This window comes from Stenella coeruleoalba (assembly GCF_951394435.1).
Source record: "Stenella coeruleoalba genome assembly, chromosome: 11".
NCBI classification, from domain to species: Eukaryota; Metazoa; Chordata; class Mammalia; order Artiodactyla; family Delphinidae; genus Stenella; species Stenella coeruleoalba.
In genome coordinates this window covers 89,045,036-89,061,407 of record NC_137157.1, presented here as the reverse complement: position 1 = coordinate 89,061,407, position 16,372 = coordinate 89,045,036, and the positions used below count along the sequence as shown (strand labels likewise).

Here is a 16,372-nt window from a genome sequence, read left to right as displayed (position 1 = left end):
ACCCAAATCAGGCCTCTTCACCAAGCACTTGTTGTCATTTCTATCCAAGGTTCTATCACTCATTTGATTGTGGCCAGGTCACCACCAATCCCATAAACCCAAATCCAAAGGTCTTCTTTCCCAGTCTTTGGGGTCTAACCAGGCATTTTGAGTGTGAGTCATTCCCTCTTCAATATCTTCTGTTCCTACCTCTTCTCAGATACCTGAGCCTACATCTCCTTAACACACAAGCCTCTGTAGTTATCACCTTCAAAGAGCCAAAACTTGCCTGGCATATTCTCTTCTCTGGCTCTGAAGAAAAGGCTTTCTTTCTTCACCAGGGGGTAGTGGTAAGGCAGAACCCAGAACTTTAGAAACACAATTCTGGTTTATCCTTACTGACGGAAGAGGAGAAACTTTATTATTTTCCGGTGAGATGGCATCAGAAAAAAACTCAAAGTAACAAGAAACTTTCTCAATAAATTACCTTGTTAAATACATATATATGCACTTATATATATAAATATATATACATATATATATACACCATTTTATATATATAAAACCAGTGTATCTGTAAGATACTGTAGGAAATGCAAGGAACTTACCCTCTAGTTAGGAAGTGAGACCTAGTCAAGATAAAACAACTGAGACACTTCTGACTTTCCTTCTGTCAAAAATCTGAATACTCTTGAAGTGATTTTAAAACATGACAATTTTAACTAAGCACTAGTTTGGAGAGTCACATCTCTGCCTGAAAATATACTTTGATGGCCATAATCTTTGTCTTCCTGCTTCAGTGACGTGGAGACAGATTGGATGCCAGGGTGACAGAGAATCTTCCTAGCTGATTAGGCTTCTGTAGACACAACAAAGGCCATACTTTAAATTAGCTCCAACAGTCTAATCAGAATGAACAGACTACTTGGGTCTGTGATGAAGACATACTGGCAGCTGATGAAGGCTTTCTAGAGGGATTTTGGTGAAAACCCAAAGTATATTAATGCTGAAAGCAGTTTGATTCCAGTGTAAGGATTAAGGGTGATTTAGAAGGAAATGTTTATGCTAACAATTCATTTCTATTTTAATTTTCTTTCAAGTTTGTCTTTATGTATTAGCTTTAAGAATCATGCAAGATAATAATTTTTCTCATCTCTTTCATCAGTGGTTTAAAAATATTAATTCGTTAAAATAATCACACTCAGGAGCATTTTGATATCTCAGACCACCTCATCAGGATGCCCACTACGATCTGGGAGGAAAATGTCCTGACTGCAGATTCATGTCTTTTGGTTCAGGAAACCAATTGCATCTTGATTCTACAAACTTGAGCACATTCATAATCTAAGGAAAATCTATATCGCTTGTTATTTGAAGACACTGAACTTACTCTCAGAATGAACTTTTCCAGAATACATCTTTTTTTTTTACATGTTTTTAAAAGTAAATAGAAAACTATCTTAAGTTGGGTTTCCTGGGAAATAAAATTTGCGCCAGAAGTTTCCATGCAGGATGTTAACTGAGGAGTGCTCTTGGGATCAGCACCTGTGATGGAGAGAAAGGTGGAGAATGGCAGAGGGAAGGGTTGAATTGTGATGCCATCACACCAAAGCCTCATTGGATCCTGAAGGGAGTTCTGAAACTGGGATTCATCTTCAGAGTTGGACCTTTATTCTTATTCATCAAACAATGAGTGGATTTGGGCTGCCCATGAGAAGGGGAGGTGACCTTGAGTGAGGCTCCTCTCCTGTTGTGGGCGAATGCCAGTGAAGGACTCAACTGAGGACCTTCAAACATTAGCTGAGGCTCCTAGCATCCATTACAGTCTACCCCTTGAGTTTTTCAGATCCATTTTTTTTTTTTTTTCCAGATCAACAGCTTTATTGAAAAACGAAAGCAGAACCCCCCCTTCCCCCCACCCCGATCATGGCGGCATCGGCCTCAGGCTCTGAGCATCCAGGTATCCTAAGGGTAGAAGACGAGATCAGGGATCAGGTACCAGAGTCCGGAACATGAGAGCGGCCGCAACCGGGCCCGGAGCGGTAGCACGTGTCGGGGCCTGGGTTTCACCTCCCCGCACAGCGGGCCGTGAGCTGAGACCCCGGTGGCTCTGGGCGCCGAGTCTCACCTGCGGCCACGGCCAAAGCCGCAGGTGATTTTCAACCAACGCCGAGATCCATTTGTTTTGCAGGATAAATTCTGGGAACAATTTCTCTAGAATTCTGATTGGTCTCTTTCTGGGGGAACACTTGCCCGAGAAAGGTTAGTGGGATGAATTACCAGCCCATCTCTGCAATTGATCTCAAGGCTGCAATAGATACTCTTCTTTCCTTCCTCTACTATCCTTTGCTACCCATTTCTCCCACTCTTGGCTACCATCTCTCTTGGTTTAGATTACTTGACCTGGTAATCCAGACGTCAGTCCCGAGGAGTCTAAATCCCTGGTCACTATATCCATGGCTAGTGCACATATCCATTTATCAATAAAATTGGCAAGGGGAAAACACAAGACATTCCAGTGGATCACCTGAGTACTACACATATGCCTTCATTGTTTAAGGGTAGCCTTATCACTTCTGATTGATCAGGGTGCATTGCTTCTAGCAATATGGCTACTCTTTTCCTTCTCTACTGGTTTCTTGGAATAAGGAGTCTGATGTGAGGTTTCATGAGAGTCTTGTTTGGTTTCCTGGTGAAAATATTTCCCTTCTGGGAGCTAGACCACTAAACTTATGAAGTCCAGAATTTCAAGAGTGAGTAGCATGAATTCCCCAAGTGGCCCACTTCTACCGTAGTTCATTATTTCTAGATCCATGTATTCTATTTATTGAGGGCACAGCTCAATTTGAAGGTTGCTTTCCTAGGATATATGCTGCTTGTAAAGGATATTGTCCTATTCACGTATGGAATCATCTTCTAATTTTTGTCTCACTTGTGCTTTCAAAAACCTCTTCCTTTACTCCATCAAACCAATTGTTTCTGGATGGTATGGTATGTGCGTATGTGATAGGTCTCCGGTCATATACCCACTGCCATCCCTCCTTTTCTGTAAAGTGAGTTTCTTAGTCTGGAGTAATGTTAGATGGAATTTTATGCCGATGGGTCAGACACTCTCTAAGCCTTAGCATGGGAAGTAAGACAAACTCATGCTTGAAATCTGTGCCCATTATGGTCAAGATGGATAACTGCCCCTTCCAGAGCAGAAGGGTTAAATGTATCTAAGTTGACACTAAGTGGCTGTTTTGATCTCCCTGAGAAATGATGCCATATCTGGACCCAGCATTCGTCTCTTACCATCACTTTAAATCTCTGTGGCTGGCTGGTTGAACATTTGGCAGCAGGAGCAGTGACTAGATCAACCTTGACGAGTGAGTGTCCATGCTAAGCCCATGCATAGTCTTCATTTCACCATCTTAACTACTCCACTATTGCACCCGTTGTGTTGACAGTGGAGTGGCCATTGGCCAAGACTGGCTAACCTCAACTGATTGAATCATTTTGTCTTAATATTTATTGAGTTCTTCTTCTGGGGGACAAGTGCTGTCTTCCAAGCCTCTGACCAACTGGCCAATCCATTTTCCACTACCTGTATATAGATTCATATATATATATATATCTCTTGAAACACCTCTCCTTTTACACAATGTGGATCGTCGGGTATCCCAACCACATCTCTGCTCAATGTGAGGGTTTCCTCTCACAACTGTCTTTCAGGGCCACTTCTAAGTAAGGATTCAGTTTCAGCTGGTTCCACACGTAGCAAGATGACCCATTTTCAGCCTGAGCCATATATACCAAGACCAATTTTTTCCTTCAGCATTCTCAGGTCATAAGGGAACCCAGATGAGGCCATAGGAGTAAGCTGAGATGCAGCAGTGGTAGCTGACATTGGCTACCTGCCTGTAATGGTCTTGTGCTATTGCCTCTGTACTTGCATGTGTCTGATCCCAAGTGTACCACTTCCCTTGGATTTCTGGGCACACAGTCACTTGATATTCTTGTTAAGTTACTTAGAAATGGCCTTATCCTTTTGGTTCTTGCTTTTAAGATTTGTTAGTGAGTGCAGGAAAAGAGTTCAACCTAGAGTTAATTACTGAGATAAAACTCTTCTGAGTACCCTACTCCATGCCTCATGAATTACGAGGTTTTCCAGTCTGGCTGCAGGGAACAAGGCCCCTTTCCTATGTCTGAGCCCCAGATATTGTTTCCTCTAGTCCTTTTGGGTGATTCTTTCCTGAGTCTTGTGTGATTTTTCTCACATCACGTGCTGATCAGTACTCAGCTGAATGGTCTAAGGGAGCCTCTGCATCCTCTCGGTACTGACTCTCTGATATGTAGCACTCTGCCCTGCAAACTCTAGCTGCCTTGTTTTCCCCAGACTCTCTTGTTTCCTCAACTAAACAAGTCTGCTGAGCTCTGCTTCAGTTTCCCCTCTTTGAGCTTGTAAGCTCTCTGGACAGTAACCTGGAGCAATCACAGACTTCAGCTCACTTTTTCATCCCCTCAGGGACCCCTGTCTTCCACTGCCTAACGTCTAGTATGTTGAAAACTATTGTTTCATGCATTTCTTCCATTTATTTAGTTGTTTCATGTGGAAGCATAAATCTGGCCTGTGTCCTTGTGTAGGCCAGCTCAGACCTGGTATTCAATAATCCTATAATCATCTGGGTATTCCCTTTTCCCAGTATATGCGATTGGGCATAAGGATATGTCACAGCAAACATTTTGATTTCAATGTGAAACAAAAAACCAGTTCTGAGATATTTTGTTTGTCCCTTATGTCTATAGCCTATGCACAGAAAATCCATGTTGTATATATGTTTATTATTTATCCCTAGAATTAGGTTACTCGTCATCTGCCCTCTGAAAGTATTTCATTTGTACATTTATTTGGACTCTAATTACCTGGGTACTTGTTATTTTGCTGCCCAATATCCATTGTCCCTTCCTAAAGGTCCTCTGAATTTTATTATTGGGATGATAGCTTCTCCATTTCACTCCTCTATCCAAGGGCACCTGATTCATGGGAGGCCAATCCTGTGCTCCCATTCTGTTCTCAGAAAATGGTCATTCCACCTGGGCAGGGACAGCTCACCAGATCCTTCCTGCTATCATTCCTCTATGGTGGTCCTGCATCTTAGCCTCCCGTCTGGTCTTGGTGGCTCTCAGTGCTCTAGTTTGGTTCTCCAGTCTTCCATCAATTCTGAGAGTCTCCCCAATCCATCCAACTTATTTCCTTTTCCATAACATATGCAGAGGACAGTTCTATTTACATTCAATAAATGACCTTCCAGCTTTGTATTATGGTTATGTACATTTCTCTCTGCAACTAGATTGTAAGACAGTGGAGAGCAAGACCCATGATTTATTCATCTTCTTGTCTTCTAGAGGACCAAGAAGAGATGCAGATGCTAAACAAATGGTGCATTAAATTTAATCAATCATCAAATGTTTTTAGCATCTTACTTGTGAAGGATATATTATTTACATACATGACTATGTCACAGTCTTTAAGTCCAACAGAAGTCATAGAATCAACCTCACCTTGACCTATCTTCCTGAGAGAACTTTTGGATAGGAAACGTGCATTTCCTATCCGAAAGTATACAGGAATGGAGTAAAGTCCTTTGCGTACAACTGCAAAAATCTCGAGCCATTTTTGCAAAATCTAGTCTATGACCTCCCAAATCTACAAATTGCCATTAATAACATCTAACTCTCCTTTCTCATGGACACCTTTTCATGCCTGGGCATTGATTTGCTATTTTTGTATTTTCTTCCAGTTAACTGTTTCTTCCTCTGAGGTCCAGGATTGAAAACTGTGCTCTGTTACTTATTTCTTTACTTATCCCCACCATATGTATGAAGATGTTTTCCAAATCTTTATCTCAGCACGTAATTTCTCAGCTGTGCTCCAGTTTTACACCTACTCTTGCCTGAGTGACGTGGGCATATACGTATACTGCCACCCATCCAAGCTAAATCTGGCACAAATTGAACTTTTCACCTTTTAAACTGTCACCTTGTCATTTTTCCCATCATCATTAAAAATACCATCAGCCCCCAGACTTAGAAAGTGGGATATATCCTCTATTTTATTACTCTACTCTCACAGATCAAGTCTACAAGTCATAGTTCCCCAAAGTAAATTTTTTCCTGGACTTCCCTGGTGGCGCAGTGGTTGGGAGTCCGCCTACTAATGCAGGGGACGCGGGTTCGTGCCCCGGTCCAGGAAGATCCCACGTGCCGCGGAGCGGCTGTGCCCGTGAGCCATGGCTGCTGCACCTGCGCGTCCGGAGCCTGTGCTTCTCAACGGGAGAGGCCCGCGTATTTTCCTTTAACTCTCTTCACCTATATATATGCCGACAAAAGAAACAAAATCGGACATGTTTGGAACTAATTAGTAGAGTTAATCTATAGGAAGGAATAAAATCTGATTCACACAGCCATCTCTCATTGGTATTTCTGGGAACCTAACATCTCTAGCTGTAACCCTGAATTGATTTGATTCAGGTAGGAAGGACAAAGGATCAGAATGAATTTTTTTTTTTTTTATCTATGGCCATTATGGACTGGTTTAGTTTAGTTTCGATTTGTTTTGTATTTTATCCACTTAAGCATAAAAAGATGGTTGGATTCTTCTAAAGGTAATAAGATAGTCACAAGATCCTACAGGTAAAAAAAAGTACTAAGAAGGGACACAATATATTTTTGAAACCTAGATTTGTTTTTTCTTCATTTTAAAAAAATTTTATTGGAGTATAGTTGATTTACAATGTTGTATTAGTTTCAGGTGTACAACAAATTGAATCAGTTATATATATGCATATATTCATTCTTTTTCAGATTCTTTTCCCATACAGGTTATTACAGAATATTGAGTAGAGTTCTCTGTGCTATATAGTAGGTCCTTATTAGTTATCTATTTTATATATAATAGTATTTATATGTTAATCCCAGTCTCTTAATTTATCACTTCCCCCTACTTTTCCCCTTTGGGAACCATAAGTTCAATTTTGAGATCTGTGAGTCTGTTTCTGTTTTATAAATAAGTTCATTTGTATCATTTTTAATTAGATTCCACATATAAGTGATATTGTATGATATTTGTCTTTCCCTCTCTGATTTATTTCACTTATGATAATCTCTAGGTCTATTCATGGTGCTGCAAATGACATTATCTTGTTCTTTTTATGGCTGAGCAATATTCCATTGTATATATGTACCACATCTTCTTCATCCATTCCTCTGTCAATGGGCATTTAGGTTGCTTCCCTGTCTTGGCTATTGTAAATAGTGCTTCAATGAATATTGGGGTGCATGTTCTTTTCAAATTATGGTTTTCTCCAGATATATGCCCAGGAGTGGTATTGCTGGATCATACAGTAGTTCTATATCTAGTTTTTTAAGGAATCTCCATACTGTTCTCCATAGTGGTTGTACCAATTTACATTCCCACCAACAGTGTAGGAGAGTTCCCTTTTTCCATACCCTCTCCAGCATTTATTGTTTGTAGATTTTTTGATGATGGCCATTCTGACTGGTGTGAGGTGATACCTCATTGTACCTTCATTTTGTTTTTTTGTTTCATACTGTGTGGTTTATTACTTTATATATATACATGAGTTAACTTTTTGGTTTCATTTTTTATAAACATTTATTTTTCTATCAGAACTCTTGATTATTAAGTGGAATATTCTTTTGATCTAAGGACCTACTGTATAACACAGGGAATTCTGCTCAATGTTATGTAACAACCTAAATGGGAAAAGAATTTGAAAAAGAATAGATACATGTATATGTATAACTGAATCACTTTGCTGTGCACCTGAGACTATCACAACATTGTTAATCAACTATACTCCAATATAAAATAAAAAATTTTAAAAAGTCATCAGTAATTCTTAAACTACAGGACACCACACCAGTAAAGATGTTTCTAGTTACCTGATGACAACTAGCTATAAAGCACAGTCTAGAGGAAAGTCAGTCGCTCAAGAATGCACTGCAATCCTTCAGAATCTCCCTGTGCTTCAAGCCCTTGTGTCTAACTGCTCACTGGGCAGTTCCTTCTGTATATACTTAAGTCCTCATTTTCCATAAACCCAGTCTTGATTCCCTATTTTCTAGTCACTCAAGTGTGAAAATGTGCACTTATTTTCAAATCCTTTTCTTTCAACCCAGTAAATTAATTTACATCCATTTTATTTCTGAAAAACATACTTTCATTCATTTTTCCCCCCATTCCATTGTTACTGCCACTAGTACATTGTGATCTCATATCTCTTGCCTTGATGATTTCAGTGGACTCCTCATGGACTCCTTGATTGCAGTCTCTTCTCTTGACCAGTAGCCCTCCGTGTTGCCAAGAGACTTGTATTTTTAAAGGGATATCTGATCACTTTCTTCTCTGATCCAAAAAACCCTGATGCCTCATTGCCATTATGACACAATTTAAATTTAATAGCATGATGTTCTTTGCTCTGATCTGAAAACCATCATCAAATAAGTGTTGAACAGCATTTAATATTATTTTCCTTCTGCTATCAAGATTCTATAATATATTTGTTTGATATCCCCTTTATCTCTTACTACTCACTATAGGTACTGCTGACTTTATGCTTTGGCTATACGAGTTCTTTCCTAAATATGCACCATGATTCCCTGTCTCCATGGCTTTGTATCACTTGTTCATTTTGATTGGAATGTTCATTCACTCTACTCTTTTGTGTCAAAAATTCTATTTATTCTTCTTGGAAAAATTCAAATGACCATTCTTTTAAAAATTCTCCCAGGTGAAATTAGACAATTCTTCCTTCTATGTTCTTTTCACTGTTTTTCCCCCTCTTACATCAAATAAGTTTAATAATTATGCAAATGCCTATCGATGTTTCTTCTATTATATTCATATAAACTTTGCCAGGCCAGATACAGGTTATTTTATCTCTCCCTCAGCCCTTAATCCCCTGTTTAACTAGATAATTCCTGCTCATCTCCTGGGTCTCAGTATAAGTATCTCTCCGTAATTCGGAGTCTCCCCTGAGTCCCTAGAAAATGTTGATCTTCCAAAAAACATTTATGGTAACATGAACTTTTCCTTAATAGCATACAATACATGCTTAATTGTTTAAAATCTTCATTGTCAGACTGTAAGTTACCTACTTCACTGCAGTATTCCCTGTAATCAGCCTAATGTTTGGCATATAAAAATAATTCAATAAATATACTTTCAGTGAATGAAACTAACTCTGTTTTGTTCACTTTTATAACTACAACAGGACCAAGCTTTATGCATTTGATAGATTTAGCATTTGACAAACGCATGTCATGTAATGCAATTGGATTTATTGTCAAGAAGTCATATATAGACTGATCACTCAATAAATGTTTCTTAGGTGAGTGAGGAAATGAATTAATGAATACAGGCAGACATATGGTATAACTGAAAGAATATTAGATAGAGAATTAGAAGGTCTTGGAGTGGTGGTACCACTATCTTACTGTATGGTTTTGAGCAATTTACCCAACCACTCTTCGTTTGAATAACAAATCCTATACTACCTACTGGTAAAATGAAGTAAAACACAAATGTAAGGAGTTTTCATGATACTATAGTTCCTAGGTTAAAAGGAAATGAATATGGAAAATGGCCCTTTAGACTATTCCATTCTTCTCTATGCTAGGGAGAATGCTTTTTCCAGCTGTGTTGAAAAAGAAGATTGCATTCAGCGGGTTGGAATATCTTTCTTCAAAGAAGTGCAAATCACCTACAAGGTATAACTTTCTTCATCACATATATGAGCCTTAGGTTCCTTCAACACAAGTATCCCCATCCCCAAATATTGAAGATTTTAAACTAAAGGTTTAAATAGAGGTTTTTAGTCTCACACCAGAGCTGTGACCTTGCTCTGTATATTCCTTACCCTAACAAACAGTTTATATATTTCTTAACCTAAGAGTCCATATATCTTATATATAGTTCATATATCAAATTCTATGAACTCTTCTAAGAGTTCAAGGATTTAGGAACTTCCTGAAATTCTAGGAAAAGTGTTGTGTGTATTTATATTTGGGGGGTATATTTAGCACAGTTTAAGAAATCAGGTTCTCAAATGTGTCAAAAGTTAAAAATCACTGGTATATAATTAAATGAGAAAATGTCCAAGAACCTGGAGAAAAAGAAACATTGAAGGTGAGCTTAACAATAGCAACAAATATAAAATCAGAGAATTTTGCAGAGACATAGAAGTAGAGGCAAGAAAACCCAGTCCTGCACTCAGGCCATATTGACTCAATTTACAACTTCTAATAATCTCTGTGATTTGATTTCCTAGCCCAGAGGAAATCAGAAGAACCAAATTAGAAGAGTGGCGTTTGAAAGAATATGGCTTGGGGCTTCCCTGGTGGCGCAGTGGTTGAGAGTCTGCCTGCCGATGCAGGGACACGGGTTCGTGCCCCGGTCCGGGAAGATCCCACATGCCACGGAGCGGCTGGGCCCGTGAGCCATGGCCGCTGAGCCTGCGCATCCGGAGCCTGTGCTCCGCAATGGGAGAGGCCACAACAGTGAGAGGCCTGCGTACCGCAAAAAAAAAAAAAAGAAAGAATATGGCTTGGTATTGGCTCTTCAGAGTTCATTTTTTCCTACCTAAGCATTTTATGCTCTTTGTATATCTAGTTTCAACTGGTATTTTAATTTCACATTTACAAAACTTATTGTTTTTAACACTTGTTCTTCTTCAGAGACATGTATATTGGATTTTTTTAGCTATTTTCTATTTCTCTTATAATTACTCTAGTGTTGCAGTTGAAAGTTTGAAACTCATTGCTTTTTAGTTGAAGTTTTGTTCTTATAATTTTTCTTTTGATATTCTTTTTTAAAAATTGAGATATATTAGTTTCAGGTGTACAACATAATGATTCAATATTTGTAAATATCATGAAATGATCACCACAATAAATTTAGTTAACATCCATCACCACATGTAGTTACAAATCTTTTTCTTCCTATAACATTCTTAAATGGCACTCTTCTTCCCTCCCCCACGTCCCTTAGCTCAGTTAGGACGTGGAGTAGTGGTAGTCAATGAGTAAATGCCTAGGATAGCCTGCATAATACCTAGTCAACATGGCGTGGTTGAGTTTTTTCCTATTGATTTCTGCTTCCTGGTTGTGATGGAGCAAATAATGATTCTCTCAAGGACAAAAGGGGGAAAACCAAAAATAGAGCCTAAAAATGATTCAGCATCGTAACTTCCACTTTTGCTTTTGTTGCCCCCCACTTTATATTGTCACCCCTATACTACAACTTCACCCCTAAATTTCTCTCTCTCTCTCTCTCTCTCTCACACACACACACAGACACACACACACAGACACACACACACAGACACACACACACACAGACACACACACACACACTATAATAATCAGGGTTCTCCAGAGAAACAGAATGAGGAGAGAGAGACAGAGGAATAAGGAATTGGCTCTCATGATTACGGAGGCTGACTAGACCCAAGGTCTGAAGGGAGAATTGGTGAGCTGAAGACCCAGCAGAGTTGATGGTGTAGTTCCAGCCTTAATCTGAGAACCAAGAGAATGGTTGGTCTAGCCCTAGTTTGAGAACCAGCAGTCCTGAAATCCAGGAAAAGCTGATGTTTCAGTTCGAGCCCAAAGGAAGGAAAAAGCTGATGTCTGAGTCTGAAGGCAGTCAGGTAGGATGAATTCTCTCTCACACAGGGAAGGATCAGTCTTTCTGTTCTATTCAGTCCTTCAAATGATTGGATGAAACCCACCCACATTAGGCAGGGAAATCTTCTTTACTTAGTCTACAGATTTTTTTTTGAATTTCATTTTATTTTTTTATACAGCTGGTTCTCATTAGTTATCTATTTTATACATATTAGTATATATATGTCAATCCCAAACTCCCAATTCATCCCACCACCACCACCACTGCCACTCCCCCCCATTCTCCCCACTTGGTGTCCATATGTTTGCTCTCTACATCTGTGTCTCTATTTCTGCCTTACAAACCAGTTCATCTGTACCATTTTTCTAGATTCCACATATATGCATTAATATACGATATTTGTTTTTCTCTTTCTGACTTACTTCACTCTATATGACAGTCTCTAGGTCCATCCACGTCTCTACAGATAACTCAGTTCCGTTCCCCTTTATGGCTGAGTAATATTCCATTGTATATATGTACTACATCTTCTTTATCCATTCGTCTGTCAATGGACACTTAGGTTGCATCCATGACCTGGCTATTGTAAATAGTGCTGCAATGAACATTGGGGTGCAAGTGTCTTTTTGAATTATTGTTTTCTCTGGGTATATGCCCAGTAGTGGGATTGCTGTGTCATACGGTAATTGTATTTTTAGTTTTTTAAGGAACTTCCATACTGTTCTCCATAGGGGCTGTATCAATTAACATTCCTACCAACAGTGCAAAAGGGTTCCCTTTTCTCCACATCCTCTCCAGCTTTTGTTGCTTGTAGATTTTCTGATGATGCCCACTCTAACTGGTGTGAGATGATACCTCATTGTACTTTTGATTTGCATTTCTCTAATAATTAGTGATGTTGAGCAGCTTTTCATGTGCTTCTTGGCCATCTGTATGTCTTCTTTGGAGAAATGTCTATTTAGGTCTTCTGCCCTTTTTTTTTTTCTTTTTGCGGTACACTGGCCTCTCACTGCTATGGCCTCTCCCGATGCGCAGGCTCAGCGGCCATGGCTCACGGGCCCAGCCGCTCTGCGGCATGTGGGATCTTCCCGGACCAGGGCACGAACCCGTGTCCCCTGCATCGGCAGGCGGACTCTCAACCACTGCGCCACCAGGGAAGGCCCGCCACTGGTAATCTGATAGGGATTGCATTGGATCTGTAGATTGCTTTGGATAATATAGTCATTTTCACAATATTGATTCTTCCAACCCAAGAACATGGTATATATCTCCATTTGTTTGTGTCATCTTTGATTTCTTTCATCAGTGCCTTATAGTTTTTCTGAGTACAGATCTTTTGCCTCCTTAGGTAGATTTATTCCTAGGTATTTTATTCTTTTTGTTGCAATGGTGAATGGGATTGTTTCTTTAATTTCTCTTTCTGATATTTGTTGTTAGTGTATAGGAATGCAAGAGATTTCTATGCATTAATTTTGTATGCTGAAACTTTATCAAGTCCATTGATTAGCTCTAGTAGTTTTCTGGTGGCATCTTTAGGATTCTCTATGTTTAGTATCATGTCACCTGCAAACAGTGACAGTTTTACTTTTTGTTTTCCAATTTGTATTCCTTTTATTTCTTTTTCTTCTCTGATTGCCATGGCTAGGACTTCCATAACTATGTTGAATAATAATGGCGAGAATGGGCATCCTTGTCTTGTTCCTGATCTTTGAGGAAATGTTTTCAGTTTTTCACCATCGAGAATGATGTCTGCTGTGGGTTTGTTGTATATGGCCTTTATTATGTTGAGGTAGCTTCCTTCTATGCTCACTTTCTGAAGAGTTTTTATCATAAATTGGTGTGGAATTTTGTCAAAAGCCTTTTCTGCATTTATTGAGATGGTCATATGGTTTTTATTCTTCAATTTGTTAATATGGTATATCACACTGATTGATTTGTGTATATTGAAGAATCCTTGTGTCCTTGGGACAGATTTAAATGTTAATCTTTTTTTAGAAAATACCTTCACAGAGCTTCCCTGGTGGCACAGTGGTTGAGAGTCCACCTGCCGATGCAGGGGACACGAGTTCATGCCCCAGTCCGGGAAGATCCCACATGCCGCGGAGCGGCTGGGCTGGTGAGCCATGGCCACTGAACCTGTGCGTCCGGAGCCTGTGCTCCACAACGGGAGAGCCTGCAACAGTGAGAGGCCCACATACCGCAAAAAAAAGGAAAACAAACCTTCACAGAAACATCCAGAATAAAGTTTGACCAAGTAACTGTGCACCCTATGACTCAGTCAAGCTGACACATAAAATTAACCATCAAGGGCTTCCCTGGTGGCACAGTGGTTGAGAGTCCGCCTGCTAAGGCAGGGGACATGGGTTCGTGCCCCGGTCCGGGAAGATCCCACATGCCGCAGAGCGGCTGGGCCCGTGAGCCATGGCCGCTGAGCCTGCACTTCCGGAGCCTGTGCTCCGCAACGGGAGAGGCCACAACAGTAAGAGGCCCGCGTACTGAAAAAAAAAAAAAAAAAAAAAATTAACCATCAAACACCTCCCCCCCCAATTTAAGGCAGGCTTCAATGTCCCCAAGGCTTTCTGTTAGTTTTTATATTGATTTCTTATGTCTATTCTTCTTTCTTTTCTGAAATCTGCAGGGATAATTTTGGTAGAGGAAGCCAGTAGCGCATGCTAATTTTCCATATTGTCAGGAATCTCCTATTCACAATTCCTAAATTATTTATATTATCACCAGTACTTTTTTCCCTTTATCAGAGAAAATTGCTTCTCTTTTTCAAAACTAACTTCTACTGTTTCCATCTCTTTCCCCAGTTACCATTATATTGTCCATTTCACCAACCCATTAGGGAACTGTACTTTGTATGTATGTATGCATATATATATATATATATATATATATATATACACACACACACACACACATATATATATAAGCATGTCTTTATTTCTACTCTATCTAGACCAATAAGAATATTCCTCATATAGGCGCACCCAAAATGTTCATTGAATGAACAGATAAATGAATGGATAATGAATGGATAAATGAAATTATCATCAAGTACAAATCTTTAATGTAAAAATCATGAAACGTTATGAAAATGAGAAAGAAATGCATTTTATGAATGGTGGTAGAAAGTCATATAGTTGAGCTATGAAGAATTATAAAATACTTTCTAGTTTTAAAACACAAGATTAGACAACGGAAATTGCTGGTTCTTGTGATCACTTGTTATGTCTTATTATAGTTCCAAGTTATTCCCATTTATTTTATTTCAGTCCATGTGTGTGTGTGTGTTTCTGTTCAATTTTTAACGTGCTTCAACTAAATTTGGCTTGTGTCTATATGCTGGATACTAGGAAAGACTCTTAGAGAATTATTCCATGGCTTGTTCAGTCCCTAGGTAATACAAAGATTCATTGTCACCTTAATTGAACAGCCATTCTTCTTTTTTACTTTTTCTTTCTTCTCCCACCTCCTATATTTTCCATCTATTCTTCTTTTTTCTTTTAGTAGGTAAGAGTGGGAGTTCTGAATTATTTTTGGAGCATTCAGTTCTCCTTGGGGAATTAGCCAGTATGCTTGTCTTCCACGAACTCTTATAGTAAAACGATTTGACAGAATGTAAATTTAACCCCACTTTGGTAGCTTCACTATGTGGTTTCCTCAACAGCAAAGATCACATTTGATATTAGTTTGGTTTAGAAAACATTTTTTTGTGAAATTGACAGAACATAAGCAATGAAAGTTAGAATATAAGTGATATGTTTAGTTAGCTTAACCCTGCAGATTTATATAACTCTTGTATTGTTTATTTTTAAATTCATCTGAGATCCTCTTTTAAATAAATCTAACAGAAGGCTGTCCATCTCTTAACTAAGAAGTTCACTTTTTAAAAAGTTCACTTCATATTTATTGAGCACCTAGCATATGCCAATGTGCCAGGCACTATTCTAGGACCAGGGGATACAGCTGACATCATAAATTTTCACAGCATAGTCTTGTTATTCATTAATTTCATTCTGATTTTATTTCTTTGTCCCAATTAAATGTACAAATTAAGAGTAACTTCCACCCTGAATTTTATTGTATTCTAAATTTGATTTTCTTCAACTGATAGCTAAATGTCCAATCCAAAAATGGGCAGAAGACCTAAATAGACATTTCTCCAAAGAAGACATACAGATGGCCAAGAAGCACATGAAAAGCTGCTCACATCACTAATCATTAGAGAAATGCAAATCAAAACTACAATGAGATATCAGTTCACACCAGTTAGAGTGGGCATCATCAGAAAATCTACAAGCAACAAATGCTTGTGAGAGTGTGGAGAAAAGGGAACCCTCTTGCACTGTTAGTGGGAATGTAAATTGATACAGCCACTATGGAGAACAGTATGGAGGTTCCTTAAAGAACTAAAAATAGAATTACCATATGACCCAGCAATCCCACTACTGGGCATATACCCCGAGAAAACCGCAATTCAAAAAGACACATGCACCCCAGTGTTCATTGCAGCACTATTTACAATAGCCAGGTCATGGAAGCAACCTAAATGCCCATCAACAGACGAATGGATAAAGAAGATGTAGTACATATATACAGTGGAATATTACTCAGCCATAAAAAGGATCGAAATTGGGTCATTTGTTGAGACGTGGATGGATCTAGAGACTGTCATACGGAGTGAAGTAAGTCAGAAAG

General features: G+C 39.0%; 1 protein-coding gene and 1 pseudogene across 4 annotated transcripts in view; both read left to right on the top strand.

Moving 5' to 3' along the window:
* The window catches only part of MGST1 (microsomal glutathione S-transferase 1), a 175,579-nt gene that overhangs the window by 113,770 nt on the left and 45,437 nt on the right, over positions 1–16,372 (top strand). Inside the window, exons 9-10 of one of the 3 annotated variants that reach the window (XR_013830513.1) lie at positions 9,663–9,753; positions 10,314–10,519. The gene's annotated coding sequence lies outside the window, so the exon portion shown is untranslated. Of the gene's footprint in view, positions 1–1,849; positions 2,150–9,662; positions 9,754–10,313; positions 10,520–16,372 lie in introns of those variants that run through there. The other 2 variants (XR_013830512.1, XR_013830514.1) reach the window with 2 other exon arrangements.
* The window catches only part of LOC307194427 (large ribosomal subunit protein eL43-like), a 59,383-nt pseudogene continuing 44,916 nt past the window's right edge, over positions 1,906–16,372 (top strand). Inside the window, exon 1 of the transcript in view lies at positions 1,906–1,974. The product of the transcript in view is annotated as a large ribosomal subunit protein eL43-like (transcript). The remainder of the gene's footprint in view (positions 1,975–16,372) is intronic.